General features: G+C 41.9%; 1 long non-coding RNA gene across 1 annotated transcript in view; it reads right to left on the bottom strand.

The window, feature by feature from the left end:
• The window catches only part of LOC137560847 (uncharacterized), a 45,921-nt gene extending 43,071 nt beyond the window's left edge, over positions 1–2,850 (bottom strand). Inside the window, exon 1 of the long non-coding RNA XR_011029836.1 lies at positions 2,760–2,850. This is a non-coding gene — a long non-coding RNA (uncharacterized lncRNA). The remainder of the gene's footprint in view (positions 1–2,759) is intronic.
• Positions 2,851–16,753: the final 13,903 nt, after the last annotated feature.

Below are 16,753 nucleotides of genomic sequence, written 5' to 3'. Positions count from 1 at the left end.
CAGGCGATTGCAGTTTTCCAATGACGGTTAAGTGAGAAAAAAAAAACACTATTTCTGCACTGAGGCCTCATACAGAAGGCAATAGTGGATACTAGATGCCAGCAGTGGTGATGAAGGATTATTAGGTTTTGGTCGGTGCACTAGTAGGATCAGCAGACCTCTCTCCAACAGCTAACATGTGCACTGGACACACAAAACTGCAGTATAAAGAAGGAATATAGCAATAAAAAGAAAAACAGCTCTTAGAAGCAGTGATGTAGCAATAGGGTTTGCAGAGGCCTCAACCACACCAGGGCCCTTGGACCAGTAGGGCCCTCCCTCAACAACAGTATTAGCTCTTTATTGGTCCTGTGCTGGTAATAATAACATCTATAGATGCTAACACAGCTAACGTGTGGACTAGACACACATAATTGCAATATTACAATAGCAAGAAAATAAAAAATAAACAGGCCTTAAGCCCCATCTACACCATGCCATATTGCAGCGATCCGGCGGCTCGATTAGCAGAACCATGCCATTAACAGTGTAAGAATGGCTGCTGTTTACATTTACCCAGTAAAATTTGTATTTGTCTCCGCCCACGTTTGATCCCGTGTTGCCCGCTTATGTATTTGGCTGGTGTTGGCTGTGCCCACTTTTATAACCCTCACACACAATTAATCAATTACTCAATTATCAAGTTTGTGAGCTTTGCGGTCTTTGGCATTAATAATTTGCATTGAGATTAAACAAATTTGATTTGCTGTTTGTGGCTCCACCCCTTTGTCTAAATTTGAACCCCAGTCACTCAATGATCAACTGTACCAGGTTTAAGGCTTGTGCCATTAACAGTGCAAGAATGGCAGCAATTACATATTCCCCTTGAAAATCAATCGTTGAATTCCGATTGTCTTTTGTAGGTTACACCCACTTTTCTGAATATTAATCCCAGTCACCCAGTGACCAATTGTGCAAAGTTTGAGAACCCTACCATTAACAGTGTAAGAATGGCTGCAGTTTACATTTTCTCAGTGAAATGTGTATTTGTCTCCGCCCACTGATGACCCGGTATTGCCTGATTATGTATTTGGCTGGTGTTGGCTGTGCCCACTTTTCCTAACCTTAACACACAATTGCTCAATTACTCAAGTACCAAGTTTGTGAGCTTTGCGGTTTTTGGCATCCATAACCTGCATTAAAATGAAACAAATAAGATTGTCTGTTTGTTGCTCCACCCCCTATTATCCATTTAAACCCCAGTCACCCAATTATCAACTGTACCAGGTTTAAGGCTTGTACCATTAACAGTGCAAGAATGGCAGCAATGAAATATTCCCCTGAAAAATCAATAGGTAATTTTTGATTGGCTTTAGTAGGCTCCACCCACTTTTCTGAATATTAATCCCATTCACCCAGTAACCAACTGTGCAAAGTTTGAGAACCCTACAATTAATAGTGTAAGAATGGCTGTAGTTTACATTTTCCGAGTAAAATTTGTATTTGTCTCCGCCCACGGATGACCCCGCATTGCCCGCTTATGTATTTGGCTGGTGTTGGCTGTGCCCACTTTTCTAACCCTCACACACAATAGATCAATTACTCAATTACCAAGTTTGTGAGCTTTGCTGTGTTTGCAATCAATATTTTGCATTGAAATGAAACAAATCTAATTGGCTGTTTGTGGCTCCACCCCCCTTTCTCAAATTGAACCCCAGTCACCCAATGATCAACTGTACCAGGTTTGAGGCTTGTGCCATTAACAGTGCAAGAATGGCAGAAATGTAAATATACCCCTTTAAAATCATTAGGTGAATTATGATTGGCTTTTGTAGGCTCCTCCCACCTTTCTGAATATTAATCCCAGTCACCCAATGACCAACTGTGCAAAGTTTGAGAACCCTGCCAGTAACAGTGTAAGAATGGCTGCAGTTTACATTTTCCACTGAAATTTGTATTTGTCTCCGCCCCCTTTTTGGTTAGTATTTGCAGGTGTTATTTTACTATCTGGCCACAAGATGTCTCATAACGTTATTTTCCTGTGTATACTTTTAGTACGTTGACAGGAAGTAACGTGTGTATGTGTTACTTTGGTTTTGCCTATGGCCACAGCATCTCATTGATGTCGGTGGTCATTGATCACGGGAAATTAGATCAATGAATGAGAACTGTGTTCCCATTATCTGATCAGTGTACTAGAACACCGCCAAGAAGCAAGGGGAATTAGGATATGAATATCTTTGTCCCTAGAATGGGAAAAGTCTTTATGCAGGGCGAAGACATACCACTGATAACGCAGCTAGTGGTTAAAGGTAAATAAATATGTCAGCCTCCATATTCCTTTCACCTCAAGTTCATTTTAAAGCTGATTTATTATTATTGCAAATAATGACACAGAATGGTCCAAACAAGATATTATATGAGCATACAGTATACTAACATTTTAGTTGTGTCCTGAGTGAGAAAAGGTTTGATATGATATATCTGCTCTATCTATCTATCTATCTATCTATCTATCTATCTATCTATCTATCTATCTATCTATCTATCTATCTATCTATCTATCTATCTATCTATCTATCTATCTATCTATCTATCTATCTATCTATCTATCTATCTCACTGTCTGTCTGTCTGTCTGTCTGGCTGGCTGTCTGTCTGTCTGTCTATCCATCTATCTATCTATCCACTGTATCTATCTGTTCAATATGTAATGTATCCATCTCCTGAGCCTAGACTTTGGTCACAGGGAACAGTTGGTCTCTGGCAGGTTGGTATTACCTGATCTTTGTTTGGTGATGGATGGGATGGTTGGATTCTCCTCTCTGGTCTGTCCTCCAGACTTGCTGATCTCCTCCACAGTCTGCCTGTGGTAGTGAGTAGGGCAGATTATTATAGACCTCCCTGGGGTACAGGACTCCTCCTCTTCCTCTTTCCTGGAATAGAGATGTGATGTCACAATTGCAGTCCCCCCCCCCCCCCCCCCCAAATTTCTTAAGCACAATATTAACAATGATGTTCAGTTTTTCAAAACACTTCATACAATTTGCCCAGAACTGCACACAAGTGGCACAACACCTCAAGTTATTTGTAAAATGGAAAATATTAATCAAAACTATACAATTTCTTACAAAAAAAATGTTTCCTGTCATATAGCTAAACATGTCATCACATAGCCAGATTCTGTGTGAATCATTTAACCACTCCAGTGTTTAAACTAAAACACTCTAATCTAATGGTGGCCACACACAATACACAATACACTTTGTTTTTTCTTTTTTTTTAATTCAACAATTTTGATCTTTTTTTTTTTTCTCATTTGAATTAAAAATCAGACTCTTGTAAGCAATGTACCACACACGTATGTTTGATTTTGACAAAGACACGACAAAAACAATTGAATAACAGATTTAAATTAGAATGATATATTAAAAAAATGTGTATTGGGTGCTCTGTGCCATCACTGTATAAAGGCACACAACACAAAGAACCTTAGAAATTTTACCTACAATAACAAATCTGTTCCTCATTTATTTTAACTGACAACCGCATCACGCCAATGGGCGTGAATGTGGCGGCAGCCCCAGGACCGCCTAACGCCATTTGGCGTCAGGTCCTGGTGCCGGATACTGCAGGAGATCATGCGCAGGCTGTGTGCGCATCTCCTGCTTGGGGGGCGGAGCTCAGCCCCGCCTTCAGTCTCCGCTCGGGAGACTGTTACACAGCGTTTTGATTACATGTACAGCGCTGCGATCAGCAGCAGCGCTGTACCGGGGACAGCCGTGTGACACGGCTGTCCCCTCTGTAAGTGCGGGAGTGATCAGCTAATCACACTGATTGGCTGGCAGGGGAGGGAGGGAGGGGGGATTTATGAATATTTTAAAAAAACAGGACATTTTTATTAAAAAATAAACAAATAAATCATAAAAAAACAAATAAACATTTGAGGGGGCGATCAGACCCCACCAGCAGAGAGCTCTGTTGGTGGGGAGAAAGGGGGGCGGGGGGGGATCACTTATGTGCTGAGTTGTGCGACCCTGCAGCTTGGACTTGAAGCTGCAGTGGCCCAATTAACAAAATATGGCCTGGTCTTTAGGGAGGTTTAGTAGTACTGTAGTCCTCAAGTGGTTAATCAACTACACCACCTTTATTACAGTGAAGAAATACATTTTATCTTATGTGTCACTTTGACAAATAACATTTCTTTATTATTGAATGTAAACTTAAAATTAGGTTGAATTACTTTCATACAACCTTCCACACATCATTCAATTGCTGACAAAATGTATCAGATTTCTCCAACCTTTCCAATTCATTTTACTTACTTATACACTCTAACAGGGCAGTTTCTAGGCTAAATTGCACCCAGGGCGAGGGTGTAAAAATTGCGCCCCCTTCCCCCCACCCCCGTGGACTCAGGAACCCTTACTCTTTAGGAACAGAAACACAGCTACAGGTCACAAGTAGATCTGCCTACTTACTAGTGACCAGCCGTTCATCCAGGAGGAAGCATGAAAACACCCAGGGGAGGAGAGCCTGGAAAGCTGACTCCTCCATGGGCGCTGTGCACTCACAACCTGCAGTACCGCTACAAGACATCAGGTGTCATCACGTGGTTGTGACGTGATGATGACTTGAAGTCTGATGCAGGCAGCCTAGGAGGAGTCAAGGAAGGTGATCGCGCTGGTAATCTTCTTTCTTCTTCCATTTGGCTGCACCGCGCGTCACCACCTCCCTAGCGGTAATGTCCTTCTGCCTGCGCCCCCCTTCATCTACTTGCTGGTCTGCGCCCAGTGCGGTCGCCCTGCCGGCACTGCCCAAGAAACAGCCCTGCACTCTAAAATTAAACTTTCCCACAATTTACAAAATCAAAATTCCTTACAGCTATAAGCACATTATCAGCTTCACACTTTTTGCAAAACTCTACACAAAATTTGTATACATTTGACTCAGAAATAAATCATATTGACTCTTCCTTGCACTATCAAGGCAAAGGCTCTCAAATGAACACTTACATGAACCAATTGGTTACGCACAGTCACCAGGTGTGCACACACAAATGTGCATAATTATGCACACACCAGTCAGGTTTACAAACACTAACCAAAGTCACCTGTCTTCAATAAAAATGGATAGAGGAAGAGGGATGAGAAGAGGACATAAGACAAGACAAGATAGACAACCAAATCTGTCTAATGAAATGCGTAGTACAGTTGTGGACAATAAATCTGGGAATTTACAACCTATCCTACATCATTCCATTTTCTAAAAAAAATGGAAATCTGATTACATTTTTCAATGAGAAAAAAAAAAGAAACAGATTTTTTATACAAATAATATATATGTTTTTGTTTGTTTCAAAAAAGGCATTCCCCTCCGGAAACCGTTCTTAAACCATAGGATGAACTTGGTAGCCCAAAATTCCTAAACAGTCTCGGCTGTTAATTCTTCCATGAAGGGAAATCATTGGCCTGGCGGATTTCCAAGAAATAGCACCCCAGATCATCACAGAACCCCCACCATGTTTTACGGTTGGGAGAAGGCAGTCTGGATGAAATGCTTCTTTCGGCTGTCTCCAAACGTACACTTGGCCAGAGGTCGGAAATAAGGTAAACGATGATTTTTCAGAGAAAATCTCATTTTTCACTGCTCGATGGACAAATTCTGGTGGTTTCTACACCACTCTAAACACTTTGAAATATTTGTCTTTGAGAGCAGAGGTTTTCTAATGCAGTTTTTCCATGGAATCCAGATTTGTGCAGCTCCCGACGAACAGTTTTTGTGGTAACTGGGTTCAGTAGGTGTTCATTCAGCTCTGCAGTGATTTTAGGAGCCGTGGTCTTGCAAGCTTTTCTAACAATTCGATTTAGAGTCCGATGGTCTCTCTCAGACAACTTTGACTTTCGACCACAACTGTGCTTTGCTGAGGACGTTTTTCCTTCTCTTTCAAAGGCAGTCATTACTTTTGAGACAGCACCTCTTGAAATGCCAAACATTTGGGCAGTTTCTGTTACAGTAGTGCCTGCCATATGAGCACCAACAATTTGGCTTCTTTGGAAGTCTTAGAGATCTGCCATCTTTATAAATCATAACCACCTTTGGTTTCAATATCTGTAAAAAGCAATTATTTTAATTAAACATATCAAATAACAAAAAAAAAATAAACAAAAAAAAACCATATGTCAAGTTTTGATTGCCTAAAACATGTTCAAAGATTATGATGCCAAAATGCTAGGTGTTTCCATTATTTTGTCCAACCCTTGTATGTGTGTGTGTGTATGTACAGTATGTATGTTTGTGTGTATGTGTGTATGTATGTACAGTATGTATGTATGTGCCGCGATCACTCGGAAATGGCTTGACCAACTTGAACAAAACTTGGTACACAGATCCCTTACTACCTGGGATGATATGTTCTGGGGGTCTCATGTCCCCCCTGCTTACCTGGGCAGAGCTACAAACAGCAAATCAGATTTCCCCCATTCATGTCAATGGAAAAATGGAAAAAGCTGCCATTCTCACAGTAATCAAGCCAGAGTCCCCACACTTGGCACAATTGGTCACAAATCCAGGAAAATTGGGTGGAGCATAAAACAGCCAATCAAATTTCAGCCATTCATTTTTAATGGGAAAATGTAAACTGCAGCCATTCTTAGACTGTTGTTAATCACAGGGTTCTCAAACTTGGCACACTTGATCACTGGGTGAATGAGATTAAGATTCAGGAAAGTGGGTGGAGCCTACAGCAGCCAATTAAATTTTACCTATTGATTTTTAAGGGGAATATTTAAACTGCTGCCATTCTTACACTGTTAATGGCAGAGGCTTCAAACTTACTACAGTCGGTCACTGGGTGACTGGGTCCAAATTCACTAAAGGGGCGGGGCCACAAACCGCCAATCAGATTTCCTTGGTGGATAAACTACTTTCATTCATTCAACCTATTGATGCTAAGGACCCCAAAGCTCATAAATTTGGTCATTGAGTGACTGTATGTCAAGGTTAGAAATAGTGAGCGGAGCCAAAAACAACTAACTTTTTACATGGGAAAATATAAACTGCAGCCATACTTACACTCACACTGGTAATGGCAGGGTTCTCAAACTTAACACAGTTGGTCAAATCTATTGATTTTCAAGGGGGATATTTACATTGCTACCATTCTTACACTGTTAATGGTCTAGGCCTCAAACCTAAAACAGTCATTGGGTGACTGAGGTCCAAATTCACTAAAGGGGGTTAAACCATAAACAGCCCATCAGATTGATTTCAACCATTCTGTTATTGGCAAGGTTCTCAAACTTGACACAATTGGTCAATGGATGGCTGTGATTAATATTCAGAAAAGTGGATGGAGCCTACAACAGCCAATCAAAATTCACCTATTGATTTTCAAGGGGAATATTGAAACTGCTGCCATTCTTCCACTGTTAATGGCAGAGGCCTCAAACCTGCTACAGACGGTCATTAAGTGACGGGGGTTCAAATTCACTAAAGGGGCCGAGCTACAAACATCAGATTTCTTTTCTGGATAAAATGCTTCCATTCACACCATTTTGATGCCAGGAACCCAAAAGCTCAAAACTTGGTCATTGAGTGACTGCGTGTCAAGGTTACAAAAATTGGGTGGAGTCAAAAACAGATTTCCCAGGGAAAATGTAAACTACAGCCCTTCTTCACTGTTAATGGCAGGGTTCTCAAACTTTGCACAGTTGGTTACTGGGTGACTGGAATTAATATTCAGAAAAGTGGGTTGAGCCTAGAAAAGCTAAACTAAATTCACCTGTTGTTTTTGAAGGGGAATATTTAAATTGCTGCCATTCTTGTACTGTTAATGGCACAAGCCTCAAACCTGGTACAGTTGGTCATTGGGTCACTGGGGTTCAAATTCAAAAAAGGGGGCAGAGCCACAGCCAATCAGATTTGTTTCATTTCACAGGGAAAATACAAATGATTTATGTCAAGGACGCCAGAGCTCACAAACTTTGAGTGACTGTGTGTCCAGGTTACAAAAAGCGGGTGGAGCCAAAAACAAATTTTCCTGGGAAAATATAAACTGCAGCCATTCTTACACTGTTCATGGCAGGGCTCTCAAACTTTGGCCAGATGATCACTGGATGACTGATTAATATTCAGTGAAGTGGGTGGAGCCTATAATAGCCAATCAAAATTCATTTGTTGATTTTCAAGGGAAATATTTAAATTGCTGCCATTTTTACACTGGTAATAGCAGATGCCTCAAACCTGCTACAGTTGGTCATTGGTTGACTGAGGTTCAAATTCTAGAGAGGGGCGGAGCCACAAACAGCCTATCTTATTTGTTTGATTTCTATAGGAATATACAAATTGATGCCAAAGACCCCAAAGCTCACAAACTTGGTCATTGAGTGTTTGCGTGTTAGGGTAGGAAAAGTGGATGGAGCCAACACCAGCTAAATACATACCCGGTCAATGTCGGGTCATCAGCTAGTAGCCCATATTTTCAAAAACATCAAGTTCTGATGAAACTGTATAAAGCACCATTTAAGAAAACTTCAGACAGGGTGAAAGACTTGCAGCATATGTGGGGGTAAGTCTTGCTCACTGAGTGTGGCATTGCCCCTTTTGTGACTGTACATACCATTTTATTAATAGCAGGCCTACAGTACATACAGTATATTGATCTACACAATGTAATATTTTACTGTGTTTCAAAGAGTTTTGTAAATGGATGCGGAGGAAGTCCAGCAGATATTTAAATATATTGATGAGGCTGGATTTACTGTATACTGAGAATATTTAGAAGAGGAAGAAACAGTTTGGGCCAAAGCTGTTTTCAACTTGAGGGTATTTAGAAGAGGAAGAAACAGTTTGGGCTACAGGGCTGTTTGTAACTTAAGAATATTTAGAAGAGGAAGAAACAGTTTGAGCCACAGGGCTCAATGTACCAGTGCAATGTACCTTGGTCCATACAACACTGACCTGATTCTTACATTTTTGAACACTATTTATTATTAATTTAGTGTTTTATAAAGCACCAACATATCACGCAGCGCTGGACATTGGTTTAGGTTACAGACAATATTTATTGGTGAATACAGCAATATGACAATACAGGAATACAAGAAAGACCACAGTATGAGTACAAGGTAATGCTTAGTCATTGGATGGAGCATTGAGATCACACAGCACAGTATGAGTACAAGGTAATGCTTAGTCACTGGATGGGAGCATGGAGATCACACAGCACAGTATGAGTACAAGGTAATGCTTAGTCATTGGATGGAGCATGGAGATCACACAGCACAGTATGAGTACAAGGTAATGCTTAGTCACTGGATGGGAGCATGGAGAGCACACAGCACAGTATGAGTACAAGGTTATGCTTAGTCACTGGATGGAGCATGGAGATCACACAGCACAGTATGAGTACAAGGTAATGCTTAGTCACTGGATGGGAGCATGGAGATCACGCAGCACAGTATGAGTACAAGGTAATGCTTAGTCACTGGAGGGGAGCATGGAGATCACACAGCACAGTATGAGTACAAGGTAATGCTTAGTCACTGGATGGAGCATGGAGATCACACAGCACAGTATGAGTACAAGGTAATGCTTAGTCACTGGAGGGGAGCATGGAGATCACACAGCACAGTATGAGTACAAGGTAATGCTTAGTCACTGGATGGAGCATGGAGATCACACAGCACAGTATGAGTACAAGGTAATGCTTAGTCACTGGATGCAGCATGGAGATCACACAGCACAGTATGAGTACAAGGTAATGCTTAGTCATTGGATGGAGCATGGAGATCACACAGCACAGTATGAGTACAAGGTAATGCTTAGTCACTGGATGGGAGCATGGAGATCACACAGCACAGTATGAGTACAAGGTAATGCTTAGTCATTGGATGGAGCATGGAGATCACACAGCACAGTATGAGTACAAGGTAATGCTTAGTCACTGGAGGGGAGCATGGAGATCACACAGCACAGTATGAGTACAAGGCAATGCTTAGTCACTGGATGGAGCATGGAGATCACACAGCACAGTATGAGTACAAGGTAATGCTTAGTCACTGGAGGGGAGCATGGAGATCACACAGCACAGTATGAGTACAAGGTAATGCTTAGTCACTGGAGGGGAGCATGGAGATCACACAGCACAGTATGAGTACAAGGTAATGCTTAGTCACTGGATGGAGCATGGAGATCACACAGCACAGTATGAGTACAAGGTAATGCTTAGTCACTGGAGGGGAGCATGGAGATCACACAGCACAGTATGAGTACAAGGTAATGCTAAGTCACTGGAGGGGAGCATGGAGATCACACAGCACAGTATCAGTACCAGGTAATGCTTATTCACTGGAGGGGAGCATGGAGATCACACAGCACAGTATGAGTACCAGGTAATGCTTAGTCACTGGAGGGAGCATGGAGATCACGCAGCACAGTATGAGTACAAGGTAATGCTTAGTCACTGGAGGGGAGCATGGAGATCACACAGCACAGTATGAGTACAAGGTAATGCTTAGTCACTGGAGGGGAGCGTGGAGATCACACAACACAGTATGAGTACAAGGTAATGCTTAGTCACTGGATGGAGCATGGAGATCACACAGCACAGTATGGGTACAAGGCAATGCTTAGTCACTGGATGGAGCATGGAGATCACACAGCACAGTATGAGTACAAGGTAATGCTTAGTCACTGGATGGAGCATGGAGATCACACAGCACAGTATGAGTACAAGGTAATGCTTAGTCACTGGAGGGGAGCATGGAGATCACACAGCACAGTATGAGTACAAGGTAATGCTTAGTCAGTGGATGGAGCATGGAGATCACACAGCACGGTATGAGTACAAGGTAATGCTTAGTCACTGGATGGAGCATGGAGATCACACAGCACAGTATGAGTACAAGGTAATGCTTAGTCACTGGAGGGGAGCATGGAGATCACACAGCACAGTATGAGTACAAGGTAATGCTTAGTCACTGGATGGAGCATGGAGATCACACAGCACAGTATGAGTACAAGGCAATGCTTAGTCACTGGATGCAGCATGGAGATCACACAGCACAGTATGAGTACAAGGTAATGCTTAGTCACTGGATGGAGCATGGAGATCACACAGCACAGTATGAGTACAAGGTAATGCTTAGTCACTGGAGGGGAGCATGGAGATCACACAGCACAGTATGAGTACAAGGAAATGCTTAGTCACTGGAGGGGAGCATGGAGATCACACAGCACAGTATGGGTACAAGGTAATGCTTAGTCACTGGATGGAGCATGCAGATCACACAGCACAGTATGAGTACAAGGTAATGCTTAGTCACTGGAGGGGAGCATGGAGATCATACAGCACAGTATGAGTACAAGGTAATGCTTAGTCACTGGATGGGAGCATGGAGATCACACAGCACAGTATGAGTACAAGGTAATGCTTAGTCACTGGAGGGGAGCATGGAGATCACACAGCACAGTATGAGTACAAGGTAATGCTTAGTCACTGGATGGAGCATGGAGATCATGCAGCACAGTATGAGAACAAGGTAATGCTTAGTCACTGGATGGAGCATGGAGATCACACAGCACAGTATGAGTACAAGGTAATGCTTAGTCACTGGATGGGAGCATGGAGATCACACAGCACAGTATGAGTACAAGGTAATGCTTAGTCACTGGATGGGAGCATGGAGATCACACAGCACAGTATGAGTACAAGGTAATGCTTAGTCACTGGATGGGAGCATGGAGATCACACAGCACAGTATGAGTACAAGGTAATGCTTAGTCACTGGATGGGAGCATGGAGATCACACAGCACAGTATGAGTACAAGGTAATGCTTAGTCACTGGATGGGAGCGTGGAGATCACACAGCACAGTATGATTACAACGTAATGCTTAGTCACTGGATGGGGCATGGAGATTACACAGCACAGTATGAGTACAAGGTAATGCTTAGTCACTGGATGGGAGCATGGAGATCACGCAGCACAGTATGAGTACAAGGTAATTCTTAGTCACTGGATGGAGCATGGAGATCACACAGCACAGTATGAGTACAAGGTAACGCTTAGTCACTGGATGGAGCATGGAGATCACACAGCACAGTATGAGTACCAGGTAATGCTTAGTCACTGGATGGGAGCATGGAGATCACACAGCACAGTATGAGTACACAGTAATGCTTAGTCACTGGATGGGAGCATGGAGATCACACAGCACAGTATGAGTACAAGGTAATGCTTAGTCACTGGATGGGAGCATGGAGATCACACAGCACAGTATGAGTACAAGGTAATGCTTAGTCATTGGAAGGAGCATGGAGTTCACACAGCACAGTATGAGTACAAGGTAATGCTTAGTCAGTCACTGGATGAAGCATGGAGATCCCACAGCACAGTATGAGTACAAGGTAATGCTTAGTCACTGGATGGAGCATGGAGATCACACAGCACAGTATGAGTACAAGGTAATGCTTAGTCAGTCACTGGATGGAGCATGGAGATCACTCAGCACAGTATGAGTACAAGGTAATGCTTAGTCACTGGATGGAGCATGGAGATCACACAGCACAGTATGAGTACACAGTAATGCTTAGTCACTGGAGGGGAGCATGGAGATCACGCAGCACAGTATGAGTACAAGGTAATGCTTAGTCACTGGAGGGGAGCATGGAGATCACACAGCACAGTATGAGTACAAGGTAATGCTTAGTCACTGGAGGGGAGCATGGAGATCACACAGCACAGTATGAGTACAAGGTAATGCTTAGTCACTGGAGGAGAGCATGGAGATCACACAGCACAGTATGAGTACAAGGTAATGCTTAGTCACTGGAGGGGAGCATGGAGATTAGGCAAGTTAGGTTCACTCAAGAGTTCATTCAGATCCATAGGATGGCTGTACGGCAATGGAGGTGCATGAACAGGTAGGAAACACAAGGAGGAGGACCCTGCCCAAAGGCTTACAATCTAGAGGAACACACTACTAAACGTTACATATTACAGCAGCAAACCAAAGAGACCAGATGCAATACATTGCTGTCTAGGACAATGTATCCTTTCATCATTCTGCTGATGTCCACAATTTACAGCACTGTCAAATTACTTCCACCGTACTCCCCCATTCTAAATCCCATTGAGGAGTGTTTCTCAGCATGGTGGTGGAAGGTGTATGACCTCCGGCCATATGTCCAGATGCCCCTCATGCAAGCCATGGTGGAAGTCTGAGACCAGAGTGATAGGGAATCAATGCAAGGGTAGATTTGTCATTCCAAAAAAAATCTTCCCACAATGCCTTGCAAATGAAACCATAGCCTGTGATGTTGCCCTGTGGCCTAGGTGGATAGGTGATGTATTGACTGACCAGTATAAAATAAATGCATATTTAGTGCCATATATGATTTCCCCACGCGTCCTTCACTCCAGTTATGTACAATATATACACATAGGCATATGCTTACTTGTACTACTGTACCTTATTGTATGTGTTGAATTGCATGCATGTGTTTGTATTTGTACCATCTCCGACCCTGTATGTGCCAAAACTAATTCCGGGTACAACCCCCGTTGTACTTGGCGAAATAAATATGATTCTGATTGTGATATATATTTTGATATATATTCTGATATATATTTTGTTTCATGATTCTGATATAGTGTTGGGGAATTTATTTTTACACTTTCTCTGTGGAAATGCAAATCATCCCTTGTTGTTCCTGTAAGACAAGACAAATAACATTTATATTGCGCTTTTCTCCTTGCGGACTCAAAGCGCCAGAGCAGAGCAGCAGCCACTAGGGCGCGCTCTATTGGCAGTAGCAGTGTAAGGGAGACTTGCCAAAGGTCTCCTACTGAATAGGTGCTGGCTTACTGAACAGGCAGAGCCGAGATTCGAACCCTGGTCTCCTGTGTCAGAGGCAGAGCCCTGTAAGCGAACCACACCTCCAGATCTGCTGGAATGCAATGATGTGTCAGTTTGTTACTTTGTACAGAGCCAGAATAATCCAACATGCATTCAGACTGTTTCATATTGGTTGATCCTCATCAGTGCATGGCATGGATTAATGTGGCTCTATGGGCTAGGACTTGAAACATCCAGAATTTCGGACTACCCAGCAAGCTCATGGTGAACCAGAACTCAATGGGTCACTATGAGCTTGCTGGTTAGTCTGTACCTCTGGGTGTTTCAAGTGGCCAGCTTCTGTTTGAATCATTTGAACACTCCAGTGTTTAACCTAAAACACCCGAATCTAATGGTGGCCACACACATTACATTTTGTAATTATTTTTGATTCAACAATTATGATTTTTTTGTTTTGTTTTGTTTTTTTTTCACTTGAATTAAAAACAAGACTCTTATAACCAGTGAACCACACACGTATGTTCCATTTTGACACAACCACAACAAAAAAGATTGAATAAAAGATATAAATTAGATGTAATAATAATATATACATTTTCATTTATAAATGTGTATTGGGTGCTCTGTGCCATCACTGTATAAAGGCACACAACACAAAGAACCTTAGAAAATGTACCTACAATAACAAATCTGTTCCTCATTTATTTTACAGTTTTTTTAAATTGATTAAACACACAAGTAGCACAACACCTCAGACTATTTGCAAAATGGACCACATTGGTCAAAACTATGCAATTTCTTAGAAAAATGTGTATAGCTAAACATTTCATCATATGGTCAGATTATGTTTGAATTCTTTAAACACTCCAGTGTTTAACCTAAAAAACATACATTCTACAACACTACACGACACCAGTTATGAAGTCCAATGAAAATATGTATTTATTTTTATCTTTTTAAAGAGTAACTGTCAGGCTGCAGAAGCTAATTTAAACCTCTATTCTCCTGTGTTAAACAGTTTAGAAGGAAGCCCAAAAGCCATTAGTGAAGATAAAAATCTCAGTTACCTTTGATGTGTGCTTATCTTAAAGGCTGTTATAGACCCATAAGGACGCAAGCCGCATACTAAACTGCAAAGCATTCTGGGGCCCTCCCCTCGGCTGCTAATGAGACGTTGCAGCAGCTTCTAATCAGTCCAGCGCGTAGCACTGATAAATCTCAGGGCAGAGTACACTGCAGGAGTCAGCTATTGTTCCTAGCCACATGGCTCATTAATATTCACTGCACACTGTGTTGTTCAAGTACCAGCTTATCTGTGATCAGGAAGCAGGCAGGACATGACGACACATTTGACAGAAAAACATGGAGCCTGCCATGAGCTGTCAGGAGCATCTATCTCTGCATATACTATATACAAATTCTGTGAAATCCAAACGTGGACAGTGAAATGCATATGTAATGTAAGTACAGCCAATCTTTAGCTACTGATATATGTGTTTATTTTCTCTGAGACCTTATACCTAACAGCTCCTCTTTAAGTCAGACATCTCTCCCCCTAGCTGGATCTGGCCACAGGGCAACTTCAAAGGCGAAGGTTTCATTTGCAATGGCAATGTGGGACAAATTTTCTGGAGTGGCAAATCCACCCTTGTATTCATTCTGTATGAATCTGGTCACAGACTTTCGCCATAGCTTTAATGAGGGGCATCTGGACATATGGCCAGAGATCATACAGCTTCCACCACCATGATGAGAAAAACTGCTTGGTGGGATTTAGAAAGGGGAAGTATACTGGACAGTGCTGTAAATTGTGGACATCAGCAGAATGATGAAAGGATACATTGTCCCAGACAGCAATGTATTGCATCTGGTTTGCTGCTGTAATATGTAACGTTTTGTAGTGTTCAGAAATGTAAGACTGAGGTCAGTGTTGTTAGGTTAGACATAGACACAGTGATCGAGGTTGAGAATAGATTAATCTCATATCCCGATCACAGATGGAGGGGGCTGCAATGGTGAACACGGCGGTAAGTTAACAGTATGCATATCTACGCCCCTTATCTGCACATGAAGTATACAGGGGCGTAGATATGCGTAACAGGGATCCTGGTGTGGATAATTATGGACACACCGGTCATGTTTACAAACACTACAAAAGTCAACTGTCTTCAACCAAAATGGATGGAGGAAGATAAAGAGTGCGTATGAGTATAGACATTCATACAGGACAAGATAGACAACCAAACCTGTCTAATGAAATACAGTGGGGTGCGAAAGTTTGGGTAACCTTGTTAATCATCATGATTTTCCCGTATAAATCTTTAGTTGTTACGATAAAAAATGTCAGTTAAATATTTCATATAGGAGACACACACAGTGATATTTGAGAAGTGAAATGAAGTTTATTGGATTTACAGAAAGTGCAAAATAATTGTTTAAATAAAATTAGGCAGGTGCATAAATTTGGGCACTGTTGTCAATTTATTGGTTCCAAAACCTTTATAACTAATTATCGGAACTCACATTGGCTTGGTAAGCTCGGTGACCCCTGACCTACATACACCGGTGAATCCAATTATGAGAGAGTATTTAAGGGGGTCAATTGCAGGTTTACCTCCTCTTTTAATTTTCTCTGAAGAGTAGCAACATGGGGGTCTCAAAACAACTCTCAAATGACCTGAAGACAAAGATTGTTCACCCTCATGGTTTAGGGGAAGGATACAGAAAGCTGTCTGAGAGATTTCAGCTGTCTGTTTCCACAGTGCATTCACTTCATGTTTGAAAGGAGTGGTAACTATGAAAATAAGCAATCAGCAGTAGCAATTGTGACCATGTTTTTGGATATAGACTCAGCTTAAAGCGGAATAAGTGTTATTAGGACTGGTTAACATTTTGCCATTTTGAAGATGTCAG

The sequence above is a fragment of the Hyperolius riggenbachi genome, chromosome 3 (genome assembly GCF_040937935.1).
Source record: "Hyperolius riggenbachi isolate aHypRig1 chromosome 3, aHypRig1.pri, whole genome shotgun sequence".
NCBI lineage: Eukaryota > Metazoa > Chordata > Amphibia > Anura > Hyperoliidae > Hyperolius > Hyperolius riggenbachi.
This window is presented reverse-complemented; position numbering and strand designations above follow the sequence as displayed.